Below are 19,773 nucleotides of genomic sequence, written 5' to 3'. Positions count from 1 at the left end.
AGGAAGGGGACAGGTTCTTTTTCACATCTCCAGACAGAGATGTCACCACCTTCTGCAATGGCTATTGAGAGACTGGAGATGAGTGTGCCCAGCCTTAAGCACAAGCTGACTTCTAATCCTAGGCCCAAATTCCCCATGCAATTTTACCCTCCCTTTATCTTGCAAGTATTTAGGAAACATGCAAAGAACGAAATTGTCTTCTACACTTCAAAGGAAGGTCTGGGGGAAATTCTAAGGGTGGCTTTTGCATCCTGTCCTTATAGATTGACTCGAAGGTTGGGGAGAGACCTGCTTCTACGTGATGCCAATCCTACCAAATGCCAGGCCCAGGCAGAACAAGTTGCAGAAGCTGGTCTGCACACCTGGCCGGCAAATGTGTCCATGTGGGGACATGTCCAGGAGCACTGTCATTCCATCCTGGTCAGCTGGGGTGGATGAGCTGGGATCTAGGACTGGATGTCCAAGAGGAAGAGTCCTCATGTGGGACCTAGGATGCCTGAGATACCTACAGGTTCTCAAACTGCACAGGCACGAACATGGTGAGGGAGAGCCCACGGGTATTCTGGAGAGTGGAGGGGGGTCCCTTGGGCCCCAAGTCCCACATGGCAGTCAGGGAGATCAAGGCACAGGGAAGTCAAGCAATGAGAGAGGCTTCAGAGCTCTTCATCAGGACTCTCCAAAGAGGGCTTCCCTTAGTCTGCCTTCACAGGACAAGGTGAAGGACATTGGTGGCCCTGGCTATACTTGGACTGGCTGGTTTATTAGAGCATCCCAGAGAGGTGATGGGAGGACACTGGGCCAGGCAGACATGGGATCCTGGAGTTATAGTTATTTGGTCCAGACTTCTATTAAGTCCAGGGAGCAAAAGCCATTTTAAATTATTTTAATGATGGCCCTTCCCTCCCACTCCCGGTCTTTCTAGCCTCCAACAATCTAGCCAAAAATGTGTGAATGGATTCCAGGCTCCAGGCAGCCACAATGGGCCGCTGGGACCTCAGGATATGCTTTGTTTAATGGGTTTCTCAAAGGATATTATTTGTTTTCTTTAATATAAAACACAAATAAGGAAAAACACCAAGTCTTCCCCTCTCACTTCCCCTCTCCCGCCCAGAGCAGGTTCTGGCCAGCTCCTTCTCCTTTTTCTTCCCTCCCTCCCTTCCTGCCTCACTCTAGGCCTCTCCAGGTCACCATCAGAACACACTGGGCGTGCCCCCAATAGACAATGGCCAGGAAGCTCAGACTCCCTCCCAAGCTGGTCCTGAGCTGGCAGCAGACCAGGCTCTCAGCTCTGGGCTGACAGATGGAGCTGCCCACCGGTGGCATAACATGAGCCAAGAGGTGCCAACCTCTTCAGTCCTGCCGCAGAGTTCTGGGACCTAATGCATATCCAGGCCTCTCCCCACTCTGGCGGCAGCCGCGGGGAGGTGTCCTTTCGCTCATACTAAAGGAGGAGACCATCCATTCCCATGGAAAAGTCTCCCTCAGTCATTTCATCCCTAGGGACAGCTCACTTGAACTGTGGCCACTGAGATAAGGCTGGGAGAATGGCGTGTCCTAGATAGAGGCACCCAAGGACAGAAGTAACCAGGGAAGAGTCTGGAAGGAGGGTTGGTTGTTCTGGCAGCTTGGTCAGTACAGAGGGGGTTCTGGCTTCAGACCAGAGATGTGTCTGTTTTCAGAAAAGATCGACTGCCCTGAAGGAGAATGAGCTTCGGCAGGCTCTCGGAGTGCCCTTGAGAACACCCGTGGGCTTGGTGTTAATAGCTTGTTCAGTGTACCTGTCTGCTCCTCTCCAAGCAAGAGAACCAGCCTCAGGTCTCTAAGGTGACCCTTCGTGTATATGGCCAGATGACTGTAGGTGTGCCTCTGGAGGGTCACCCTGGACACAGATGATCACTAGGTTCTGCCTACTCTTCTTCAACTCCAGGATACCATTTTCCCTTTGGCTCTGAGACCTGGCTACATTTCCTTACTATCTAACCCATAACCTTGTGGGCCTTGACCTGTATGGGCCCTGGAGACAAGCGGCTCACAGAAACTGAGTTTCTCCAGGGAAGGAGGATGGGTGGGCAGAGAATCCCTGGGCACACAGTGTTGGCAGGGCGCACGTGAGGCACGCACATGCATCTTTACAAACACCCGTATCCTGACTCTGTCTGCTTATGATACATCGCAATTCCAGTTTTCTTAGTAAGTACCATCAGTTGTGAATCACAATAAGACATCTGTCTTGATGACTGTGGGGCCACAGCATGGGATGCCGTCTGCAAGGTGCTGGAAGACACTGGAATATCTATTGAGAAAGCAAAGGCAAGAGGGAAAGAGGGACCAGGAACTGGAACCGATTGAAGCTGCTCTACTAAACAAGGGCTCTACAGGTGATGTGGTAGCAATGGCCACAGCAAAGGGGCTGGTGGACCTTAATTAGGGCCATGCACCCCTGTTCTCTACCGTGCCAAGTCCAAGGCAGGGCCTGCGGGGCTCAGTGTACCCCAGTGCCTAGACAGTTGGCTGTGAGTTCATTATCACTCCATCGTTCCCTGCCCTCACCCTCCACTCTTCACCCAGCTCACCCTCCCTTTCTCCCTACAGAGATATGTGCGTGTGTATGTGTGGCTGCTGGCTCCACTTCCTTCCCATCTGCCCCAAGGACGTTTAGAAGTGATTCACAGAGCAGTTTCCCGGATCTCAGTGTCTGCTTAGCCTTCAAGAGGGATTTCTTTTCTAAGTATCCCCATAATATTTTAAAATTAATTAACTAATTAATTAAATTTCAGTAGTGAGTACTGAGCCCAGGGCAAATGCTCCACCACTGGGGTCCATTCTAATCCTTTTTTATTTTGAGACAGGGTCCCAGCAATTGGCCTTGGACTTGCTACGTAGCCCAGGCTGGCCTGAAACTTGAATTCCTCCTGCCTCAGCCCCCTTTCTAGCTGGGATTGCAGGCCTGCAGTACAAGGCCTGGCTCCTGGATCTCTGACTTCTGGCTGGTGATTGTGGGTGTGGATCAGTGGAATCATTCCACCAGGACTCCCTCAAGGTCCATTATCATTTTCCCTCTTCCCTCAGCAGCTCGTAAAGAAGAATGCGGTACTCAAGTACAAGGCGGTCTTGTTCCGGGTGTGTTAAGTTCCTCCCGGACAGCAGAGACCTGTCCTAACAAATGCCTCCATTGGGAAGCACAGTGGCCATGAGACGCTGGGGCTCAAAACAAAGACTGGATATCCTAGTCCAGACAGAGGGAATGATGGAGGTCCTGAGCTAGAAGGTATCTAAGCCCAACTCCTGACTAGGTAAGTCCTTTCCTGTCCTCGCCGATACATCTGTCTGTCTCTGTTGTACCTAGTAAGTAGGAAACCACAATTCCTCACTTGTTCAGGACTTTGCATATTGACCCTACTACATCTTATTCCTCCCAAGAACACCTATAACATGCATGGACTCTAACAGCTTCCTTCTCTTGAGCACACTCCAGGTGACCTGCTAGGAAGGGCCTATGAGTGACCCGGCACATTAGAGCCAGCCAGACTTCAGCTCTCCCACTCCTCCATAAACCAGGGAGCACAAGCTCCTGCGGGTGGCCTCGACCCACCCTAGACTGCTCAGATATGCTCCTTCCCCAGCTCTAGCCAGAGGTGTTGCAAGGGTTAGTGCTCCAAAGGAACCTTAGCATTTGGGAATTCAAAAGGGCCAGAAAGATCTCGGCACTGTTCCTGAGGACAGTCAGCAGCAGAGGCTTCCGCCTGGTGGGAGTTCAGGTTTCCTACAGCTTCTAAGAAGTTACCCTACCAAGGTCTGCTTCCACGTGGGCAGGATGTATGGGTCACGTCCAAACAGAAACAAACAGGTAATGTTTCTAAAATTCCTGGAATCGCTAGACTGTACAGCTATTTAGAGAAACTGACCTGCTTCAGAGAGAAGAATGGAGGGGAAGGCCTGGCTGCGATGTTTAAACTGACAATTTTCTCATAATTTATTATTGTTTTTTTAATCAGTGGAAACCCTTTAAAACAGCAACAGCTTAGCTGGAGTTTCGATATTAAAACACAGACAAAAGCAGAGAGGGATGGAACCTAGAGGCCATTTCATTCCTCTGCGCACCCTGAAGCATGAAGTTGCACCACCCACCGTTAATGCATACTACATGGCAGCTTTTCTAGAAGACGTGTGTAGCTAAGGGATTCTGGGCAGGTTTTGGTAGATCCTGGGATCATCCTGAAATTGCATGTGACCATTTTGCCCTGGCATGACCTAGGTAAGAATCCACAGCATCACTGATACTGTTTGCATCCGCACAAATGGTCTCGACTGGTCCTTGGGTAGGGGGTCTCTCCAAAAACAAGACATCCTTCGGGGGGTCTTTCAGCTTATCGTTTATGAGTATCTGTTAGTACCAGAAAGCTGACTCATATAGATCTCCTAAGGCAATAACGCCTCCCATTTTGTCATCAGGTTTCATTTCTTAAGGATCCAGTCAATAGAATCCAAGAAACTGCATACATCTTGTAGGGGACCAGGGTTTTGGCAATTGCTAAGTCTGGATATCAGTGAGCAGTGACTTCACACAGCTCTTCTCTCTTTGTTGTGTAAAACAAGGAGTAAAATCTTTACCTTGCCCCTCTCCTTTGCTACCTCTATGAAGCTTTTCTTTCAGCCAAGAGCTGAACATTTCTTTCATCTTTGAAATATTTTGAGTTGGTTTTCTGTCACTTGCAATCAAAAAGTTCTAATTTCATACAATACGACATTAGGTGTAGTGGCTGATCTTATGTCCATGCAATCCTGCAAAACACATGAGCAACTCCTTTCCTGTCAGTTCTGCAGGGGCAGCTAAGTCAGCAGAAGTCATTGGGTGACTGCTGATACAAAGGCTGTTTACTTATTAATTTCTAAATAAAGCAAAAACTAGGCAGAGACATCATTGCCAAGGACAGGAGCCAAGAACTAACTGGTTAATAGCAAAAGGTTGGTTCTGCGTTATATAGCACGGAATGTAAAAGAAGCAACTAGAAAGTATGACTGACAGAGGCCACTTGCAACTGAGGTGTGTGGAGGAGGTGTCTGTGTGTGAAGTGACATTGGAAAGATATCTAAGATTCTGTGTCAAAGGTCAAGAGGTCTTGGGCCTTGTTCAGGGGATGAGCCCAAGACTGAGAGTCCCGTGTCTTCCATAATGAAGCCCATTTGAGTTCAGGATGGTTCTGGTGACTCTCAGACATGGGAAGGGAACTAGAACAACTTTCAAGAGCCTGCTGGGAAACAGTAGAAACCTCCAGAAGCAAAATTTTAGAACGTGGCTACATCATAGCAACCAGACAACCACTTCCTGAGTTCCTAGGCTGTATCCAGAACATTCTCAGAGGACCAAAGGACAGCTCAGGGAACTCAGCCTCATTATGAAATTGCCACCTGTTTCTTCTCCACTACCACCTGCTCCCCCATCGCATTACACAGGACTCTACTACGTCAGAATAGAAGAAGTCTGGAAGGGTGCTCAGAAGAGTCAGCGAGAGAACTGTCTGCGATGGGCAGGCCTTTCTACAAACCTGCCAGTGGGAGAAGGCCATAACCAGACCTGGATCGCCCGTGGCCATGTAGCATCCTTGACAGTGAGCTGCTTCTGATGCCTCCAATGCTGAAAACAGTGATGGCGGTGGGGACAGCTTTTCTACTAGGCTGGACTGAGACCCCACAGGGCAAGCTCAGTGTTGGCACCGGGGGTGGTGATGGGAGTGGTAGTACAAGAGGATTAAAAGGCAGTTCCTTTACCCCCAAGAAGTGGTGTTCTAGTCTACATGTTTCTGGGACTGTCTAGGTACCAAAATCCTCGAGAGTGCTGGAGATGCAACAGTGAGCTGGGCTAAGGATGTCCACTTTACGGTAGGTGATGAGAATCAACAGCAGTTCAGAAGACAGCGTATAAACATGCAAGTACATTAAGAAACACATATGAAGGCAGGGATGATGCTTTAGACTAGAGGCAGGGCTTAAGAAAGTGGCTTTAGAGCCAGAGTGAACAGATCCAGATAGAGTCGAGTAGGAGATTGAAACACATCAACAGGGGCCCAGCAAGATGGCTTAGTACGCAAGCCTGACGATATGACTTCAATCTGGGAACCCATGGTGGAAGGAGGGAGCCAACTCAGGAAGGTTGTCCCTTGACTGCTAGACCTGTGCTGTGATGCTCGTGCACACCCACACAAACACACATCCACACAAATGAAAACCAGCACAAATGCACACCCACACAAATGCACACAGTGGTAGGTAATATGGTAAAATACAGAAACATTTAAAATTGCCAAAGAATCATTCATGTCTTATTTATCCTTCATGATATGAAAATATGTTTCTTTAGTTAACTTATACTGGGTTAGTAGTCCCCAGCATTTTAAATCTCATATTCTAGGAAAACTTGGAACTAGGGGATGGGTAGTTTCAACTTTGTCCAAGGATATCTTCAAGGACATAACTGTGAAATAAAGATGTCCCTTTCCACGTACTAACAGTGGCTCTGTGGGAAAAATGTTCTTGCTGATATCTGGTCATGTATGTGTCTAACTCACTCAAATTCACCTACACAGGCTCGCAAGACACAGTACACAGGTCGTGCATGGGATTACATATCTTGCAGCCATGTGTACACTCACATATATGAGCATCTCATGGCGAAACATCACAAGGCTTTCAAAAGCCATTTTATCCATCACTTACCATTTTCACTTGGATCTGAGCCTCTAGCCTTGTGCAGCTTCTAGGGCTCCCACACTGTAGACCTAACGAAAACCCCTCTGGTTGGGTCAGCCTAAATGCATGGGTCTTACTGTCAACCTTGACTTCCTTGAAATGAAAATCAAGCACACACATTTAGTCAAAGACACTCTCTTCTTTCTCATGGCATCTAGTCAAGATCAGTGCTGAGTACAATTCTTTAGGCCATTCTTCATCTGCTTTTAAAATGTACACAGGGCAATTTTTGGCTCATTTGCTCATCTATTCTCCTATCTCTGGTTGTCACCTTACCACTCAGGCTGCTCATCAAATTATAATTGCTTTGGGGGAGCTACTAATTGATCCATGACCACAACCCTCAGCCACCAGAACCTCACACTTTCACTGTCCCCTCACCCCAAGCCAGATGAAGGGGAATCCTGTTCCAGTCCCAAGCACTCCCCCAGGCTATCCTACAGATGGGCTCTTCCTTGTGACAGACTTTAGTTCAATAGAGAGCTTCCTGTGGTCACCTTTCCCTCATGGGCTGATGGTCCTCATTGACAAGGTCTTCAGGGGCACCTATGCTAATTGCTTGCTTGCTTGCTTCCTTCCTTCCCTCCCTCCCTCCCTCCCTCCCTCCCTCCCTCCCTCCCTCCCTCCCTCCCTCCCTCCTTCCTTCTTTCCTTCCTTCCTTTGATAGGGTTTCTCTGTATAACAGTCTTGACCATTCTGGAATTCCCTTTGCAGCCCAGGCTGACCTCGAACTCACAGAGAGCTGCCTGCCTCTGCCTCCCAAGTGCTGGAATTAAAAGCATGAGCTACTACTACACCCTGATTTTTTTTCCTCAATGGATAAGTTTATTTTGCAGGTTGGGCTTTGGGAGAAGGGTATTTTCTGGTATCACCATCTGGCGCCTGGCTCTAGATGCAGTGTATTGAGCTGGACCAACAAGGCCAGACAGAGTATACACCTTGGGCTTGAGGGATGGAACCAGGCAGCAGGTAGAGGGGCTGGGGGAACCACTGGGCTGACAGGACTGACATTCCCTGCTGCCACACACCTTTTCCAGCTGGGGAGGTTTCTAGCTGGGGTGATATTCACTTGGAGGCACGTGATTCTTAAGATTCTGGCTATACCACTGCTAGATCATATCTCAGGAGTGGTCCACCCAAAAGAAAAGCTCTAGTGACTGCTTTCTTGTCCCCTGGCCTTGAGAGCCACTTCAGCCTCTGTGTACGGAAACTGCAGGAGAGCGGGGCTGGGGTCAGGACGTAGCAGTGCCTGCTATGGGTTTAGAGGAACCTGGAGAACGGTCAGCCAGGAAATCTCCAAGAACCTGTACACCTTTCTGTCAGTCACCTACCACAGGAACATTTCTCTTTCTTGATTTGTAGCATCTTCCCATGTCTGCTTCCTTTAGAGGCTCCAGCATGGTTTCTGCCCTGCAAAGTTGTCTGTAATTCCCATGACAATGAATTCATGTGATAACAGCAGTGGGACAGGTGTCTTAACACTCCATCTCTGATCCAAATAGTCCAGGTAATTGCTTACATGTCCACCTCCCCTAAACTTACAGGAGCTCAGGGTTGTGCTTCCTTTACCTGCATGCCCATGGTGTCTGCACAGGGCTGTGCTTCCTTTACCTGCATGTTCGTGATGTCTGCACAGGGCTATGCTTCCTTTACCTGCATGTTCGTGGTGTCTGCACAGGGCTGTGCTTCCTTTACCTGCATGCCCATGGTGTCTGCACAGGGCTGTGCTTCCTTTACCTGCATGTTCGTGGTGTCTGCACAGGGCTATGCTTCCTTTACCTGCATGCCCATGGTGTATGCACAGGGCTGTGCTTCCTTTACCTGCATGTTCGTGGTGTCTGCACAGGGCTGTGCTTCCTTTACCTGCATGTTCGTGGTGTCTGCACAGGGCTGTGCTTCCTTTACCTGCATGCCCATGGTGTCTGCACAGGGCTGTGCTTCCTTTACCTGCATGTTCGTGGTGTCTGCACAGGGCTATGCTTCCTTTACCTGCATGCTCACAGTGTCTGCACAGGGCTGTGCTTCCTTTACCTGCATGCTCACAGTGTCTGCACAGGGCTGTGCTTCCTTTACCTGCATGCTCACAGTGTCTGCACAGGGCTGTGCTTCCTTTACCTGCATGTTCGTGGTGTCTGCACAGGGCTATGCTTCCTTTACCTGCATGTTCACGGTGTCTGCACAGGGCTGTGCTTCCTTTACCTGCATGTTCGTGGTGTCTGCACAGGGCTATGCTTCCTTTACCTGCATGTTCACGGTGTCTGCACAGGGCTATGCTTCCTTTACCTGCATGTTCGTGGTGTCTGCGCAGGGCTATGCTTCCTTTACCTGCATGCCCATGGTGTATGCACAGGGCTGTAGACATTGCAGACCTCCATAATTGCTTTTGCAAGGAAATTAAGACAATGGATCACCCTGGACGAGCCATATTTGGGCCATCCTATGCTACCCACTGTGGACTAAGAGCACTTCCATGTGACCTAGGGACCCAGGAGCCCACCGTCTGTGGTTTGCAAGGCACTGTTTCCAGCTTTGCAGGCAGCCAGATCTTTGATGGCCCCATCAGCTCTCAAGCTCCTAACACAGCTGGGTGCTTAACAAAGGCTATCTCTTCTTCAGTTAAATGGGAAGTATGGTGGCTGTCTGGGTCCTCGATCCTCACTCAGGCTGTACGAGCTCTGAGGACCAAGGTAGCCATTCACTTGCTTGTAGGGTGGGATGGCATACCCACAGCTCTACTCTGTGAGCTCTCTGTCTTATAACAAATGTCTTAGTTTTGCTAGAAAGTCCAAGGTGCAAAGCAGCAGATGGGTGTGGTCAGGCATCCTCTTAGCTGGTTTCCTCTGTTGAGACTGGAGAGACTGATATCGGTCCTTCACTGTGAGGAATAGGTAAGGGGCTAGAAACAGAAGCAGGTAACATGCAGGAAGGCATCTGACCAGCTCTAGAGTCCAGATTTACTGGACTCAGTGAAGATGCTCTCTAGGGCAACTCTGCCCACAGAGAGAGAATGGTCCAAAGGTGCCTAGAGGTCCACAGAGCTAAAGCCAACAGACTATGGTATCAACGTCCACAAAGGGATGAATTCACCTGGAGGGGCCGTCCGGAAGTAACATGGTTTTAGCACAGTGAGACTGGGAACTTGATCCTGAAGGGCACAGGATTCAAGCCTAAACTGGGAACAGAAGTCAGCCATCAAATGGTGTCTCCCTCATCAGTCCCTACGTAGTTATGATCATTGATTTTAAACTGCAGGGAACTCTTGCTTTCTGTCCTGGATTTATATTCTTTATTGGTGTGAAAGGGTTGGGGTGGAGGTAAATTAGAGCCAGGACCACAGCCTAGACAAAGCTGCAGGAGTCTGGGGACTCCTAGGGTCCTCCTTTCCCTGTCTGAACCCGTAGCTTCTCCTCCAGTGTCACGCCTTGAGTGTCACAGATGCTCAGTGGACACCATCCAACTGATGGACAAGAATATAGTTCGCTTAGGTGCCTGGGACAATATCTGCTTGCTCTATCTCTTGACTTCTCAACAGTTTCTTTGTGGGTCACTGCAGGGTGGGGCAAGAAGACAAGGGAGAGAGCAAAGCATCCCTGCACTTAGGCATCCCTAAGCTGGGTGGCACGTGCAGAGGAGCCGGTTTGACAATGAGGGGAAGCCAGACTGCCAGCTCCTTCCTTCCCTTCCAGCTTGCTTGGTAAATACACTCCCCTCTATGGAGTGAGCAATTTCATTCTCCTGGAAGATATTCAGGAAAGAGAAAAGGGCTGTCTGCATGGATGATAAGCTATTACAGGGCTAATCACAGTGACTACCACACACCGAGGCAAGTATTGTGCTTTGCGTGTATTAAATAAATGTATTAGATAAATCAAACACCCCAACAGATAGAAAGGGAAGCTACCATCATGAGCTATCCCCAGCAGGGGTAGAAAAAGGAGATGGGCTAGATTAAGCAGCGGTTCTAAAGGCATGCAAGCAAAAGATGGACCCAGGGTGCCAACTCTTCTAAAACCCAAGAGCCAATCTGAATAGAGCTCAGGATCAAACATAATGAGACATTCATAAGAATGCCAGTCACCAGACTCAGCAGCACTGCTGTAAGAACCACTTCAGAAGTTAAGGGAGGTACCCGAGCTCTATGACCCAATGGCAACTTACATAGCAGGTACTCAGTGAACGCTGGCTGATAGGATGGGAAAATGATGGAGACAGTGTTAATCAAACCTGGAGTGGGGGTAAGTTTACTGTGGGTATCCACTCTAGGCAGTTATGGTGTGGAAATCACACATTCATGGGCCAGCTGTTCTGGAGACCTTGTTTACAGCATGTCCTTTTTCCACATTAAGACGCCAATAGCTGTGCTGCTGACCTGCGTGACTATGGTCAATGCTATGAGAAAATACTGTACCTCCCTGACAAGGGAGTTGTCCAATACTAAAAACATAATTATAAACCCAATACTATAGAACCTACCCAAATTAAGAAGTATGGAGTGTAAGGAACTTTCCAGTCAGGAAGAAAGAAATCCATGAAGGTCTTAACCTGGTGTTGCATGCTGACACATTCCTACATGAAGCTCTACTTGGACTGGAAGTCCTCTGCCAAATGCCTTTGGTATATTAAGTAATTGCCTCGATGTGTTAATTTCTCAGCGAAGCCAGATACTTTAAGGATACGGACTGTCTTTCTTCAGACTATAGCACACTCATGTCAGAAAATCAGTGTTTGTCTCTTCCCAGACCACAAGCCTGACCTTTTGCCATGTGGGAGTGGGCCATTAAGGACTCTCTGTCACATAAAAGGGTCTTTCTGGGTGATCTGAGCCAGTGAAGCCATTGGTTTTAGCCTGCAGGCTTATTCAGCAGTAGCAGCCCCATGACCTACTTGGTGTCTATTTCCCTCAGTGTGGCTGGAGCAGACAGTGATCTGACCTACTTTTAGGGGCACCATGGTGGCTCGAGAAGAAACAGAGGAGAATCTGAGAACCTGTGCGGAGGATACCAAAGCTTGGCCTTCTGGTGTCTGTTGGCACTGCCCTGTATCTCTGGGTCCTGCTCAGTGTAGCTCCATGTTCTTCCTCCACTGTTTCTGCCAGACTACCATCCTTGGGTAGGCACAGAGCCCCAGCCCAAGTCACCAACTTCTGCAGTCTATGCGGCTTTGATCTGGGGCCTCCCAGTTCTCGACCAGGAGGCCACAGGGCAGATGGCAGCTTACATACAGCACAAATGGATCATACGAAGAATAAAGAGACTGCTTAGGGCAGAGGTGGCAGCATGCAGAACCTGTCACCAAGACCCCCTCTGTATCTGATGTTTTAAGGGCCACTAAAAGATTGAAGAGTCTTAAGAAGGGTTTAAATTTCCCAACATATGTGTGATGCCAATGTGTAAACCGCAGCCGGGGAATCTACGCAGGGTCCTTTCTAGAGCAGGGGTTGGCAGACTTTTCCTGCAAAAAGCCAAAGACTGACTATTTTAGGCTTTGCAGGCCATATGGTCTCTGTCACAACAACTCAATTTTGCCATCGTATAGCAAACTCGGCACAGGAGTGTGACTGTAGTTCACTGCAACTTTTGAGAGTCTGACGGAAAGCCAAGCTGGAGTCCAGGTCAGGGTCTGCTGACTCCAACTCTGGAGACTTGCTAGGAGGCCATGTGCCCTGTGTGGCCATTCCTCTTCTCTCACTGCTTGCCCACACCTCCAACGCACTGGTGGCTTCTTACGTCTGATGGGTGCTCTACAGCCTCACCCTTTTCTCTCTCCTGGTTTCAGGGAAGACCCAGGGGAAGATAAATAGATTGGGTTTACATTTACATGGATGAAAAACCAAGTTCAGTGACTTCTAGCCCTGCTATTCTGTAACAGCCTGTGGGGAACTTGAAACCTTACTGTCGCCCAGGTCCATTGGCAAACTCTGACGCATTGGATATGGGTGCAGCCTGGGCGCCAGAGATCTGGAGCTCCTAGGTCAACCTAAAGGGCGGTCAAGTCAGGAGTCATTGCCTTGGAACAAAAGGAAACAGGCAGCAGAGTTTTGTTATAAGTCAAGGAGCTTTTTTTTTTCTTTTAACCTCCTTGGGGATGTAGAAAGTAAGAAAACATGCCCAAAGGCTTTGAAACCATGCCTCACAGAGCCCTTTGGGTCAAAGCTGGGACCAGGTAGATTTCAATATGGTCTGCAAAGGTACAGACTGTCCCTAATATCTAGTGTGGTTGCTCATGAAGGGGAGGGCTCTGTTCTTACCTGTTAATCATCAGTTCATCATCTAAGAGCGTACTATGCAATCTGCTAATCAATCAGCACATGCTTACACATGCACACACACACAGGTATATGCCCACACATGCATGAATATGCACACGCACGCCCACACACACACACACGTACATGCACAGAAACACGCACACACTCAAGGGAGACAGGTAAACAGAAGAAAAATAGCCTTAGCCATGTATTCTAGCTCCTCCCACTCTTTGCTCTTTGTTATAATCACTATGGGATATCATGGCGCATGTCAATAAAATCAGAATGTCTGAGGTAGAAAACTGGTACCAACCTCTTCTCAAATCATTTTTTAAAAATGCAGTTTCCATGTGCAGGTATATTTGGAATTCACCGTGCCTGGGTCCTATGGCTTAATGTAGTCCAAGGGCTATCAGCAGCAATAGTGTGCCTGGGGTGGACAGAGATAAGCAAGTCTGGGGCCTCCCCCAAGTCATCTGAATTGGAATCTGCAGTTTAACCAGATTCACTTGTTATGTGCATGTGCCCTAGAGTACGGAATGGATCACACTCTGCAAAAGCAAAGATTCCAGAACATTCTATCCGAGTGGCTAGGGAAGCCTTCTCAGAAAAAGGAGGCGACAACAGAGACTCTGAAGGGTGGGAGAATCAGAGGCAGAGAGATGGTAGTTGGGAAAATTAAGAAAGGCTTCAGAGGCAAGAAAGAACTAGATATCTCTCTCTCTCTGTGTATGTATGTGTGCACGCACCTATGTGTGTGTGCACACATGTGCCTGTGTGCCTCTCTCTCTCTCCCTCTCTCTGTATGTATAACCAGAAATAGGAAGAGGGGTTCATATGACTTTCACAAAGGTAAAACAAAACAAAAAAAAAGCTAAATTGCATCTACTCATACCAGTTGAGGTTTTGTTTTGAAAGGATATGGTGATAGAAACAAAAAGTTATACTGGAAAATCTGGGGCGATCACTAAGGGGTAGTGGATGGGAGAAAGAAAGAGAAGAAAAAGCTTTAGGCCTTGTCTGTCTCTCAGGCCAGTGGAAGGCTGTGGCTGCCTGCAGAAGTCAGGGAAGGAGGCGAGTCCTTTGATGAGGGCAGATTAGGGAGGGAGGCCCGCAGCAGGGCGGTGGGAAGGCTGGCTCAGGCCTTGACCCAGGCAGAGAAGTTGCACTTCTCTATGTAGGTGGAGGCCCAGGAGGAAGGGGCCTCCAGGAGGGACATACTGGGTTGGTGTGGGGGCAAAGTGCCCCTGAGTATTCTGGCTCTGTAAGGTCAGAGGAAGCTTCAGAAAACCGTGTGCAGTTCTAATAAACACCTCTGATAACACCCCCGCCCCCATCCCAGACGTTATCCATGGGAAAATCCACAAGCTTCAAGCAAGCAGATCCCCAAAGGGAAGGAGAGAGGAAGAACAAACGTGTACAGCAGCCCCAGGGCTGTCTAGCACCAGCAGGCCCTGACACCCAGGGCAGTCCTCAAGCTCAGCCCCTTTGTTTCCAGGCCGCTCTGGAAATCCAGTTGACTCCCAGTTGAGTTGGAAATGACGGGAGACTTTTTCCCATATCGCAAGAGGCTGAAACAATACATCAGAGTGAACGGGACCACAATTGTTTCCCACTGAAGTTATTCTGGGGGAGCTGAGGAAGATTGTCTATTCCTAGACATTTCCTTCACCCGATTCACTTTATAAAAATGCAGAGGGAAGAGGCCCGGGTTGCCACCAGTGTGTCTGGTTGGCGTGTAAGCACGTGCACGTATTAGATGTGAGAGGTTCCCAGCAGACCCTAGGGAGCTGCTCTGAACACATCCTCGCTGATGCTCACACGGAAGGCCTGAGGTTGGACTTGCATCCTGTAGCTTTCAAAGCACCTTCTCAGTCACCTTGCTTAATTCTCATGACAGCCATCAGTGATGGTGGCTTGCAGGAAGATTTTACTATCCTATTCTAGACGCGAGAAAACAGAAGTCAAAGTAATTTGTCAAAGTCTTGGAAGTAGTTTGTCCCCGGCTTGGAAGGGGAATATCAGGGCCAAATCCACCCCTTTGGGTCCTAGGGTGGTGGAGGCTGGACCAGAGTTGCTTACGTGTGTTTGCTATGGTCTATCTTCCATTGCTAATCCTGGCGCCAGTCACCCGGTTAGGATGGGTCATCAGGTACAGATAGGGTCCCAAGAGAGTCCAGTGTGGTTGTTGCATAGGGGGTGAGCCAGAAAAGATGTGGTCCCCTAAGCTGGATGGGAGAGAAGGGGCTAGGTGTGGGATCCCATACACAATGGGACACTGGGCCTGTGTGTGAGGGCAGGCCAGGCCAAGCTGGAGCAGATCAGTCAACCGGTTGGGTAAGTGCATTCTGTATATCATGTGGAGTGGATTGAAGAGAACAGGACCCAAGCACACAGCAGGTGGCTGCGACAATGGCCAGAAATCAGAAGGGCTAATGCAGGGATTAGGGAGACAGCCAGAGACAGAGGTGGCCGGTCTAGTATGCTTGAGGATAAAGCTATTTAGAGGGAAAGAATGGGGTGCAGGCATGGGGCAGAGGAGTTAAGTGGCAAATCAGACCCAGTCCCTGCTCTGACACAGCCTGATTTCTTAAAGGAGACAAAGAAGGAGTATCACTTAAGACTGGGTGTGGTTGATTAAAAAAAAAAAAAGACCCAAGTCACAGCCCCGGGATGTCAGAAGTTTGGTTCCCGATCCCTTACTTTTTGACATTGTAACCCCCACATACAGTGGGAATCCATCCCACTCCGTGTCCCTCTCTCTGGGCTTGTCTTGTCTGGCTCCTTGTCTTCAACCATCTTCCTCCAGGAGACAGCCAGCCTGACTGTGGGCCAGCCACCCATGCTGCTGCCCTTTGGGTGTCCTCAAAGGACCCCATGGAAGGGAGTGATGCATGCCCTTGACACACCACACACCAGCCTGCTGGAACAATGCTCTTCTTGGTGCTGGCAGGAAGGACCACAGAAGGGAACATCTTCTCCTTTCTTGTCAAGTGAATGTTTCTGTTTGACCTGGCGGGTACACCGAAGCCAAATAATGATGTGGAGGGCACACACACTACAATGGGCTTTCCTGGTATTTTTGTGAAATATGCCCATGGGATCATGGGGGAGGGGGGCTCTCTCTCTTCTGTCTCTCATTCTTTCCTTCCCTCTGCATATGTATGTCTCTCATGCAGGCAGGCTCGGATTAACTTAACCATTACACATGACCAGGTGAAATTTATGGGCCATGGTGCAGGGCTCTGTCATAGGTTTTCTTTTTGCTTCTTATGGGCAACTTTCATCAGGATCTCTGAAATGATTTTCAAGTGAACCTCAAGAGTGTTGACTTGCGCGCAAAATCTGACTTGCGCTTCTAAAAGAATATGCTTCTAAGGAGATGACATCAACTGGGACAGGTGAATGAGGTAAGCTGCTGGGGCCCAGCTAAGCACTCAGGAATTTCAGGACCCCGGCAGTCTCTTTTCCTCTTGCAAGTCTCCTTTGGCCTACACCCCTTGGGCTGTGGTTGCCTCTCTACGTGTATGGGTGTAGGGGGATCCCTGACCCACAGCGGCCTCTGAATGCCATTCATCTGCTCAGAACTGGGGAGAAGAGATGCCCTGTGCTCAGAGCAGTTGCTGTCTGGGCTTCAGTTTTTCCAACTGCGAAACTGTGGAAACCACACTGTACATAGCTGCCATCTTGCCTAGTGGTCATACTGGTCTGTGGACCACAAGCCTTCTTTAGGGCTAAACAATGAACTCCCAGCAAGCACAGTAGCACAGTGTGAAGAGCCATGTGAAGACATGCAACAGCTTAGTATCACGAAATGGTCTTACATCTCAATGACATGGCAGAAATAAACCATTTCACGATAGTATTTTTATGGATCCATCATCCATGCTGACCTTTGATGTGAGCCGTGGACACAGAGAACTAAAGAGAGGTCCCAGGGAGACCCTGGCTCTGGGTGAGGACTTCAGTCAGCAACTCCCATAGCATTGTGCTTGGGGCTCACATGGAAGGCAGTAATGGGTTCACACAGGAGGCAGTAGCTGGCAGAGGTAGCTGTAGCTAACAGAGGTAACCAGCAGTGTGGTTTCTTTCCTTTTCTTTTTTTTTCTGCTTTCCTTTCTCCAGAACATTTTATGTGCAGACACGTTAGTGCTGAAATCTTTTCAAAGACACCTACTTGATCCCTCAGAAATTCTAGAATGAATTATTAAACAGATGTCCTGTGAGCCCTTTATGGAGACTAAGCATCATAAAAGAAATGGTAGGCTGTTCGAGAGACACAGTGGCCTGGGGAGCCTGGGCCCCAAATCTGTGGGTAGACTAGTGGTGTGGTCTTGGGGCCAGCCCTTACTTCTTGGAGCCCTCAGTTTTGTTCTTTAAATGATGCATTTCACGGTGGTGATAACTAGGTTGTCTTTAGGATGCCATGCCCAAGAAATGCCACTTCTTCACGACATTATACAGTAACGGCTGCTCCTTAACCTGGACACCAGGGTGAGACAGCCAGGTTCCCGTAGTCTCTCCAACTGTACCAGGTACCCAGCATTGACATTCTATTCTTGAACTTTCCCGTAGCCAATCCTCTCCCATCTATCTAACCCAACCTAGCATAACCCATTTCTAGCTCACATATCAAGGCTTAAACGTTCAATGGACACCAATGACCAGATGACCAGCTAGAAATGAAGCATTTTCAGGACCTAGAGCCATTCCCATAGTCCTTCAGGACCTAGAGCCATTCCCATAGTCCTTCAGGACCTAGGGCCATTCCCATAGTCCTTCAGGACCTAGGGCCATTCCCATAGTCTTTCAGATCACTTAGAGAGGAGTCCTCTGGCAGCACTTTAAGCTCTTGGGTGGCTGCCCTCCCAGCACTAGGTTATGATGTGTTATTCCAGAGGATTTGGCCAACTTGTCTTAAGCGTGTCCTGACTCATTCAAACATTTTCAGATGAGAGGAGCTCTCAAGTAAGGAGACTAAAGTTACCAGACATTCTACGCATGTGGTTCTCAGGATATTTTGTACTTTATATGATGTCTTCTGGGACCAGGACACTCATGGTGATGGGTGGAGATCATGTTTGTTAGTAACACCAATGGGGAGGGTCTCAGGCAGCCATAGAAGAGGCTAGTGAGGAGCCTAGGCCTGCAAGCTCTCAAGGGTAGCTTTTCTTTGCAGCCAGCTTGCACACTTGCTCTTGCACGCTTGCTCAGAGCACCAACTCTACGTCTAGTCCCTGTTCAGGAGTGCTGTAACAAGAACCCAGCTCTCAGGACTCTCAAGGCTTGCTGCTGCCAGGATTTCAGCAATAAGGAGGTCAAGTTCAAAAGCAGGTAAGGGAGGGCTGGATCCTAAGGGCATTCTCATTGAGACCCTGGGTACTCCATCCTGACAGTCTTGTGTGGGGTCTCAACCTTTGTAAGGTCTGAGCTTGGAGATTTTTTTGGAACCTCAGACAGAGGGTTGAAGGTTCTCATTCTGCCTTAGGTGCTCTTCTATTGTTTTGTAAAATTGCTGTGTGCACGTACGGACGTGTGTGTGCATGTACATATATGTCTGTGTGTGCACACATAGGTATTTATGTGTGCGTGTATATGTGTGTATGTGTATGTATGTGTGTGCACGTGTATGTATGTGTATGTGTGTGTCTTCCTTCCTAAAGCTTTTGAAGAACAGGGGGAAAAAAAAAACCCCGAACAAGCAAACCACGATATCTGGCCTCCAGGTACACCAGATTGTCGCCTTTATCCTCTAGCCCCGTGACAACGAGCCCAGGGCTCTAGTCCCAGGTCAGTTTTCTTATCTGGACTAAGAGAACAGATGACTTCATCACCTGACTCACAGACATCATCTGCTCTACTTGCCCCTAGGCAGCACTGTAAGCTCAGTCCTGCCTGCAGCCATTCCTGCTCTTACTTCCGTTCCTTGTGTCATGTATGTGAATGTCAATGCTCACATATGTAGGTACACATGTGTTGGGGTGCACATGCACATTTGTGTGCTTGTGTAGGGAAGCCAGAGGTGAGCTTCAGGTGTTTCTCGGGCGCTGTCCACCTTGGTTTTTTTTTTTTTTTTTTTTTTTTTGAGCTAGGTCTCTTGTGGTTCTGGAGTGTGCCAAGTAGATTAAACTGGTGAGTAAGCCATAGGATCTGCCTATAGCAATTTTCTAGTGTGGGTTTCTGGGGATAAACGCAGGTCCTCACGCTTGTGAGGCAGGCACCTGACTGGCTGAGCTATGTTTTCAGCACTTTAATTTCCTTCTTACACATCCAATCAATGAGACTTCAGATTTGACAGATAGGTTGTTGGTCTACATTTATTTTGCTTATATTCTGTTCTCCCCTCCCACTAATAGAACAATTATAAAGTCCACAGAAGCACAGAGAAAAGAGATTGTGTTCTCTTTCCAGAGGACAGAATGAATGGAGGAGTGGGGGGAAGGGAGGGCAGGAGCCACCATGCTGTTGGGAGAGAGGACTGACTGGTACCCTGGAAGAGCCTGGACACCTCTGTTATCTGAGACCTGAAGGACCTGGCACCAGAAAAGGCAGGGTTCATATGCTGGGAGGAAATGGTAGAAGCAGATCAAAGTCTGAACACGGCTGAATATGAAACCCCAAATTCCCTTCGACACTCTGCATAGCTATTACCGACCCCTTCGGTCTTCACTCTCAGGCAAAGAGGAAAGAGAGGCTCAGATATGGGGAGACTTGAAGAATATGAGAGAGAAGAGTCCAGGCCACAAGGGGCCCTGACAGTAAGGATCAACTCACAGCCA

At 48.7% G+C, this 19,773-nt stretch overlaps 1 protein-coding gene across 3 annotated transcripts in view; it reads right to left on the bottom strand.

Moving 5' to 3' along the window:
* Ctif (cap binding complex dependent translation initiation factor) overlaps positions 1-19,773 on the bottom strand; it is a 253,456-nt gene that overhangs the window by 129,170 nt on the left and 104,513 nt on the right. The gene's annotated exons all lie outside the window — the stretch shown is intronic.

This window comes from Chionomys nivalis, chromosome 14, assembly GCF_950005125.1.
Source record: "Chionomys nivalis chromosome 14, mChiNiv1.1, whole genome shotgun sequence".
Classification (NCBI taxonomy): Eukaryota; Metazoa; Chordata; class Mammalia; order Rodentia; family Cricetidae; genus Chionomys; species Chionomys nivalis.
The sequence above is the reverse complement of the archived record's forward strand: the minus strand, read 5'-3'. Positions and strand labels throughout refer to the sequence as shown.